Raw genomic sequence first — 7,880 nt, forward strand, 5'->3', positions numbered from 1 at the left:
TTTGTCTGCACCATGCACAGCCAGTTGTGGTTATAGTTGGATCTCAGTGGGGCACGATCACAATAGGGTTTGCCACATCTAAAGATTCCCACGAGAGGAAAAAATTGTATACTTTCAGACCTCTACGTGGCGATGGCGTAGCTCAAGTTCTAACTGTGCCATTTAATACGTAGTCAAACAGAGTGTCTTTGGAGACACACATGGAAAAGTTATCTGTTTTCACAAATGTTTTTCATTCATAGTGTCCCTTATGTATGGAACTTGGTACAGTGCGTCTGGTAGACAGCTGCTGTTAAGTTACCGTTTTATTTTGCTAAAATTTTAGAATCATGTAAAATTCTATTACATTAAAAATTTTGGAATTTAACATCCTAAAACTGTACATTTGCCTATGAGGGATGCTGTAATGCAGGGACCTGGAAGGAAGGTAGCAAAAACAGACTGCATGTTACCGCAACAATAGCCGTGTCCTCTCATGTTAGACTGTGCGGGACAAGATGGTGCCACGAACACAACCACTCACACAAGCGTCTCCAGTAACCCAATATAAAGTAAATAATATGTTTATGGACAGGTTAAAGTTTCTGCTATAGAGGCCTTGCAGCTTTTGCTGATATGCCTTTGATCACGAAATTGGTTATTTTCACAGGTGTTAATGCGATAAGTAACCTCACTTGCTGGTATTGCTGCTTAGCTTGCTACAACATTGGGCCACCAGAAGCTTGGAATTGCACATTCACATGCAGTTTAACTTCCCCCTGTGGGATTGGCAATGGGCAAATGGACAATGGGAAAACATTATGGTGAAGGATCTGAAGGTGTGCATGATGCTGACATCTTTGCTTGGAGTGAAATGTGAACAGCATTACATCTTCAATGTTGGAGTTCTTGAATGATTGATCCAGTCAGGGTTGTGTTTGCTGAAAGACCACATTGACAAGATAAGTGACTTGTGCTGTTTGATTGCTCTTACAGCATTTAGAAACGACGTCCTGTTGTGCGCAGTCCACGAAATTAATGGGGGGTATAGGACTGGCACACAAGTAAGCCTTTTACATAAAATTATAATATGTGCTGTTGGAAAACGTAATGGTAGGTGCCCTGTGCACATGTGACTTTTGCAGTATATACATTGAAAAATACTGCGCACTTCGTGAAAAAACAAAAAACAAGACCAATTTGCCTATTAACACTAGTGTGTGGCTTCAACTATAGCCCAGGCTGCCATAGTGCAGGTGTTAACAGAGAAGTGTGGATACATTATACAAAAAAACGCACAACCTCGACATTTGTGGAAACTATGATGTTGGTTTCACAACTATGTAAAAGAGGAACCACAGTTTTTAAAAAGAGATGGTTGAAGGCATGCTATGAAAAAGACGATGCTATGAATGTGATTTGTATCCTTGTGACTTATTTACGATAATACTGTAAGCAGGCATTCTGCCCCTTTCGGTGTCAGTTGCCAGACTGCTCCTTACTTTTCCGTTCCTGTCTTCGAAGTGTGTATGTCTTCAAACCAAATAATAATAATTAGGAGGGGTAAGCAGACTCATAATTGTAATTGTGTACTGCTGTAGGAATCTTTCATGGGAGGGCAGCATTATGTATAATAGTAGATTGACTGCAAGATAATTTTCAGTTCCATATGTGCCAAGAAAATGTTTAATGCAACTAGCATTTTTAGTCAACTTTGCCCACATTGGCATGCTGCTGCTCTCTGCTATCTAGACCCTGAGATGTCTGTATTGCTTGGGAAAAAAAAGAAAATTACAAGTCCGCCTGTTAAAAGTGAGAGTGTGCGCTTCTAGGTGGAAATGAAAATTACTCTTACGCCAGAAAAAGGCGCCTATGCAATGGCACCGTCGTTAATTCAAAGTCGGATATGCTGGACCCCAATTGTACGATGGCAGGCAGACAAAGCTGGGTGCTGTTGGGAGGCCACATTTAGTGAAGTTTTCTTTGCTGTGTTCGGAGGTGTAGACGTCCTGGTTTGTGGCGAGGCTGTGGTTTGTGGGTGTACTAACGTGATCACTGATTAGCATTCTTAGCCTATTTCCTCCACTACTGATTGTAGATAAAGGTGTATTCGGCAATACGGTTTGTCGCTACATTGCTTGAATTATACTAATCGCATTAACGTTGACGGTCATCGTGAGATGGGTCTCCTTATAGTTGCGATTACAGAATAGGAAGAACAGCAGCCAGGTATTATTGCAGCTGTGCAGTTGGATGGAAATTAGAGGAGGCAAGGAGAAGCTCTGAACTCACACTGTGCATTCGAGGTTGGCCTGGCCTTTTCCATTCTTGTGTGCTGTGTGTTTATACACAAGCTAGAGTAATGTGATCACAGGTGCACCTTTATCTTGGAACTGAAATTGTGGATGATAAGTTCCCATAACCCATCACACTTGTGGATTATGTATTGCATTGAACAAGAGAACTTCTGTGGCTTCTGTCCTAGTTGTCATATTCTGATCATCTTGTATTGTTGCAATGATATAATAATCATCCATGCCTGAGCATTGAAGAGTTCACACTTATCACAATTTGTACACAACAAATATTCTGTGAATATCTTTACCATTATGATTGTACTGTTGGCTAATACTGGATAATTATTTCGCATTATACAAAGCCAGCATTTTTATGACATCTTTATAGCCCTCTTTTTCTATTTTGACATTTTTGTGAGGATGATTATGCTGAGTCATGTTCTGTACATGATGTCCCTTGTTTTAACTGTGTGTGTGTTTTCTTCAATTGCTTATCTTATCTGTTGTGCTGACAGCTGAAAGTGGCAGTTTACAGGCAGTATTATGAAAAAAAAAAAAAACCCATAAACATGGAATTCAGGGAAACTGAAAGATTTCCACATGTATAATTTGTCTTTTGGAAGTATTTTTTTTACAGCAGCTCTGCGCATTGGCCTTTACTACTTTTTGTTTGCTATAGGCATTGCCAGCACCTCAATTACACAGAAAAGATGTGCATGTCATGACCATATTGCGCGCAAGTTTGCCATTTGGAAGTCTTGGAATCGTGGACAGTTTACTGTCAGAAGTTGGATAGAATCCGCTGCAGTAAGGTTGTGGGTTTGATCCTGGCCGCGGCGGCCACATTTTGAATGCAGAAACTTTTGTACCGTGCATAAGATGCACATTAAGAACTCCAGCTGATCAAAATTAATCTGGTGTCCCCCATTGCGGTGAGCCTCATTATCATGTCATTGTTTTGGCACTCAGAGCCCCAGAATTTTTTTTTTAAAGTTAAGGCATGTGACACAGTGTTACGTTTGTGCACATAAACGAGACGAATGTTTTTAGTCAATTTCCACAACTTTTTTCAAGCGGCACTGGTGAAGTACGGTGGCATGCTTTAAATGAAATTTTAATCATAGCAGAGCCACTGGTTGCAGCCTGCATCAGAGCCCTGAATTTGCTATATAATAAACGTACATTTGAGGGTTGTAAAATACATGTTACCTTGCGTACACCTCAATTGAATAGACAACTCTTCTGCTTGTTTACTATGGCCAGCAATCTGTAGTTTTTGTTTCCCGGATTGCATTAATCTTGTACGTTTTGAAGGCGGGGCCCAAATCGACAAATATTTTGAGGGTATTGCGTCAAGGCCTCTTTACTGGTTTAGGTTGCATGCATCTGCTCAGAGACATCACACTTTAACAGCAAGGGACACTTTGTCTGTTCCTGATAAATTGGTGTATCAAGTTCAACAAATTGTTCTGATGCTCAGCTATTTGTGTGCTCCTAGACTGCAGACACCAACAGCTCGAAGCATTGCAAATACTGAACACCTTTAATCTAGTTCTCGCAAGGCTTCAGAAGCCCAGTGCTTGACAGTCTATACAGCAGAACCATGGCTTGTCGACAACAACAGCAACCGTCTCTGGATGACGTGAGAAGCGCCTCCATATTCCAATAGAATGTGAGAGGCCCGAGGTCACATATTTCAGATTTCCGGCTATTTGCGGTACGAAACCGCTTTCATATCGCTATACTGGTCATCTGCAAACCGAAATTGTCAACCACGTTAAGACTATCAGGGTATAAACATTTCGTTTCAACCACGTGTGCCAGATGAGCGGCAAGTTTCTGCTTTACACTCACATGGGTACGTTACTCATTTCGCCCAACCCATACCAGGGCTGGGCTGTATTGAAGGTACATATGTATCTTAGATACTATCTTAAGATACTCTTTGTGTATCTTGTATCTGTATGTTCTGATATATTCGCCATGCCGGTTATTATTCCGGTAGACAGTTAATTCGACTGCAGCTAATTCGATTTTTCGGTTAATTCGTCCCGGCCCATACATTTATATGGGCCCAAACCCTTTATTTCCATCTCAGAATTGGCCTTCGCCGGATAATTCGAACTTGACTGGGTCAGCTTCGCCGCAATACAGCTGTGTTATACGGTGAAGCATACCGACAATAGAAAGGAGCCACTGTCACGAGATGCAAGTACGCGTTCTTTAATTGTACACGCGTGCACGCGCCGTCCCCGGTCACAGTAAGCGCACCTAGGCGCTAAATGAGCATACTGGCATGCATTCAGAGCTGTTGTACCGCTTCTGTGGCGATCTGAGCCCTCATTTCGTCCACCATGCTATGAGACCGTTAAGGGGGCCTAGTACACGTTATTTGAATATACGTGCGAACACGCACCGTGCACCGAGGTGCGGAGACAGACCATCTGTGTTTTTGCAAAGCTAGCGAAAAGGAATGTGGTAAGATGCAAAACTCCGAAAGGGCCGAGGTACGTTTACGGCCATCAAAAGATCGGGGGTCTATCTAAAACTCGGATGGCGGAGATTGCGCATTTGCGTGTGTAAATTACGGAACACATGCTATGTCCGGTAACAATGGCGCCTATCTCTGCTTTTTATGCTTCACCGCAGAATAGTCTTGTACTGTGGCGAAGCTAACTTCAATAGCAAATTCAGTGAAGTGAATCAACGGCGTGTTTCTGCAGTTTTTTTTTTTCTGTCTTGTTTAATTCGGCCCACCGAATAATTTCACTAGTTTCGTCGGTGCCGTGACGGTCGAATTAACGTAAGTCGACTGTATATGTATTTTTAGTACATATTGAAGCATCGTGTATCTGAAAGATACACCTGTCACTATATTTCCACGAAAGACTCCCAGAGTTACTGAAGGCTAGTAAATAACGCAATTTAACTTTTTATTACGATAGCAATTATATGGACATTTCAACCGGATTTCTGCCGTCGGCGTCGCCGTCGCCGTGAGGTTCCCTATAGATAAAATCTTCGCCGCGCGCCGTATGCCCGAGCGGAAGCGTGCGGGGACGCGCGCTATCACGGAGAGCGAACGCACGCAATCTCCCACGCGCAAACAACGAAGCGGGAAGCCAGCGCCGGAGGGAGCGGGGGGGGGGGGCACTTCTACTCTGCCAACAACCGCGCTCGTCGCTCGACCGCACCGTCTCTTATCTCTCCCACGCGCAAGCAAGGAAGCAGGAAGCCAGCGCCGGAGGGAGCGGGGGGGGGGGGGGGCACTTCTACTCTGCCAACAACCGCGCTCGTCGCTCGTCCGCACCGTCTCTTATCTCCACACGGCTCTGACCTTTATGCGCCGTGCATTCGCCGCTCAGTTTCCGTTGAAGCGATAGACCGCACGTACCTTCGCCCGCTGCGGCCCATGCTTGCTGCCAGCGTTTTGACAGTCGTCGTCTGCAGTCATTCAGCGTGATCTATTCGTGTTTGTTTGTGCGCGCGCTCACACCACGCTTGTTCATTCAGTTAGTAATAGTCGGGCCACATTTTCCAACGCGCGCTACGCATGCAATTCTGCCCGGATCGGCAGTGCAGCGCTACAGGTGTGTCCCTTCGCACGCGCTGCCCACGGGAAGCGCTTCTCATCAACACCACCGTTTCACACGCGCCTTCTCGTGGTCATCGAGTCTCTCTTCATGTCGGTCTACTTACGCCGCAGCACACCTGCTTACTTAATCAGCTCATGTTTACTACAATTCATATTGCTACCAAAGCCGCTCACCTTACTTCGTATGACATTGCTGTGTTGCTATCGCATTCATTGCTTCGCCCTTAGGGCGAAACTGTGACATTTTTTCTAAGAGATGACAATTTTATGTTAGCTCGTGTTTTGAATAACTACACACAACGAGACATACGGACAAGACACAATGCACAGTACCGTCTAGAAACTGCGCACTTTCTAACTTCAATGAGTGGGAAGCGTCGGCCCACCATTATTGAAAAAATAGAGTGCTTTGCGGTGCTAGTATGTCAAAAACGAGAAATGGGGTGCACCACGACTGAAAGTGATCGTCATTACCTAGAGGAACATATGAGCAATCGGCATAAGTGTGAGAACTATACATGGCAAGTTATTACGAATTTAGAAGGTAATCGAGCAGTGCTACGAACAGGACGAAGTGATGACGATGAAGAAAACAGCGCTTTGTCTGTCATCGTCACTTCGTCCTGTTTGTAGCACTGTTCGATTCTCTTCTAAACAACCAGCCCAGTTCAGCACACCTGTAGTACTTTGCATATCGCGTGTTTCTATAACTATGGTCTTAGGTTTGAAAAGTGGGGGATCTGAGAGAAAATTAAAAAGTTTGCTTACCAAGCATTGCAGCAGCGGTGGACATCATATTTGTGTAATATTTGCCAATATAATAATAGATAACGAAGTTCGCGAACTTGAATTATGTGCCTTGGAGGGCACATATTGTAATTGCAGAATACAGCATGCTCTTGTGCTAGAAATAAAATTGTGCACAGCACCACTTTCGTCAAACGAGGTCTGAAATTGTAAAATGCGTCACTATTCCATTTAATAGTTTTCCGTGCTGACTTTCTCCACAGTTCTGGGATAGAAGTGCATGTCACTGCGGATTTGAGTGCTGCACACTTCACGAACACAGCGTCATGTTATTGCTCCGTGCTGAATACCGGCACAGGACCCTGTAATGGAATTCAAGGCACAAAAGCAGGCGCTAGACTCGAGAAACCCTTTATCGCATTTTTTTTCCAGTGGCCGCGATCAAACAATTGCAGCTGTGGTAGCTATAGAGCGTATCATATTCTAGTACATTATGTGCCGATATTCATCCATCCATAGATAACCATCAGCCAGAACAATATGGCTGCCGTAACGAATAGTCAGCAGCGGGAGAGGCTCTACAAGGAAACATGGAGCCGGCTATCACGCTAGGGTTTTTCTATTGCGTAGCTCTAGCTGTTACACCTGCCGGCTTTTACCATTCTGCATCCTCGTTTACCCCAGGATGAACACTTCAACATGTTGAGAAAACGTGAGTAGTAAGTTCTGCGCTATTTCCAGAAGCTACACGGATGAACAGTCGTCATTGGGAAACTTTCTCCCCCTAGTGATCACTTCATTTCCTCTCATATGAGAACACAAGGAAGCGCGAGAGAGTGAGGTGGGGGGTATAAGGAAGGCAGGGATGTTAACCAGTCAGGTGTCCGGTTGATTGCACTTGTTGCGAAGCAGTTTCCCTACTTTTTTTTTTAATCGAAGACCTGGCTAATAATGGTCGGTAAGATGTATTAGATTGAATATTACTTACTGTTTTCTCGCCTGGCGGGAACATAGTAAGCAAAGCAAGATGGGGGTTTTGCAAGCCGACAGCTGTGCGCCGAATTTTAACCTTCACCTAAAGCTTAAAGCATTTTGAACATTTGCGCAAATTAATCATGTCATTGTTATTCAGGTGTATTTACTAACTTCTAAAAATTGAGCACGATGCATTGCTTAAAGCGGCACGGAAGTCAATAGGAAAAATATGCGGTTCCCACGCACTGTGGGAATCGATGTAAGCGAAGCTTTGTATGCTGTTTCTT

Source organism: Dermacentor silvarum, chromosome 3 (genome assembly GCF_013339745.2).
Source record: "Dermacentor silvarum isolate Dsil-2018 chromosome 3, BIME_Dsil_1.4, whole genome shotgun sequence".
In the NCBI taxonomy this organism is placed as follows: Eukaryota; Metazoa; Arthropoda; class Arachnida; order Ixodida; family Ixodidae; genus Dermacentor; species Dermacentor silvarum.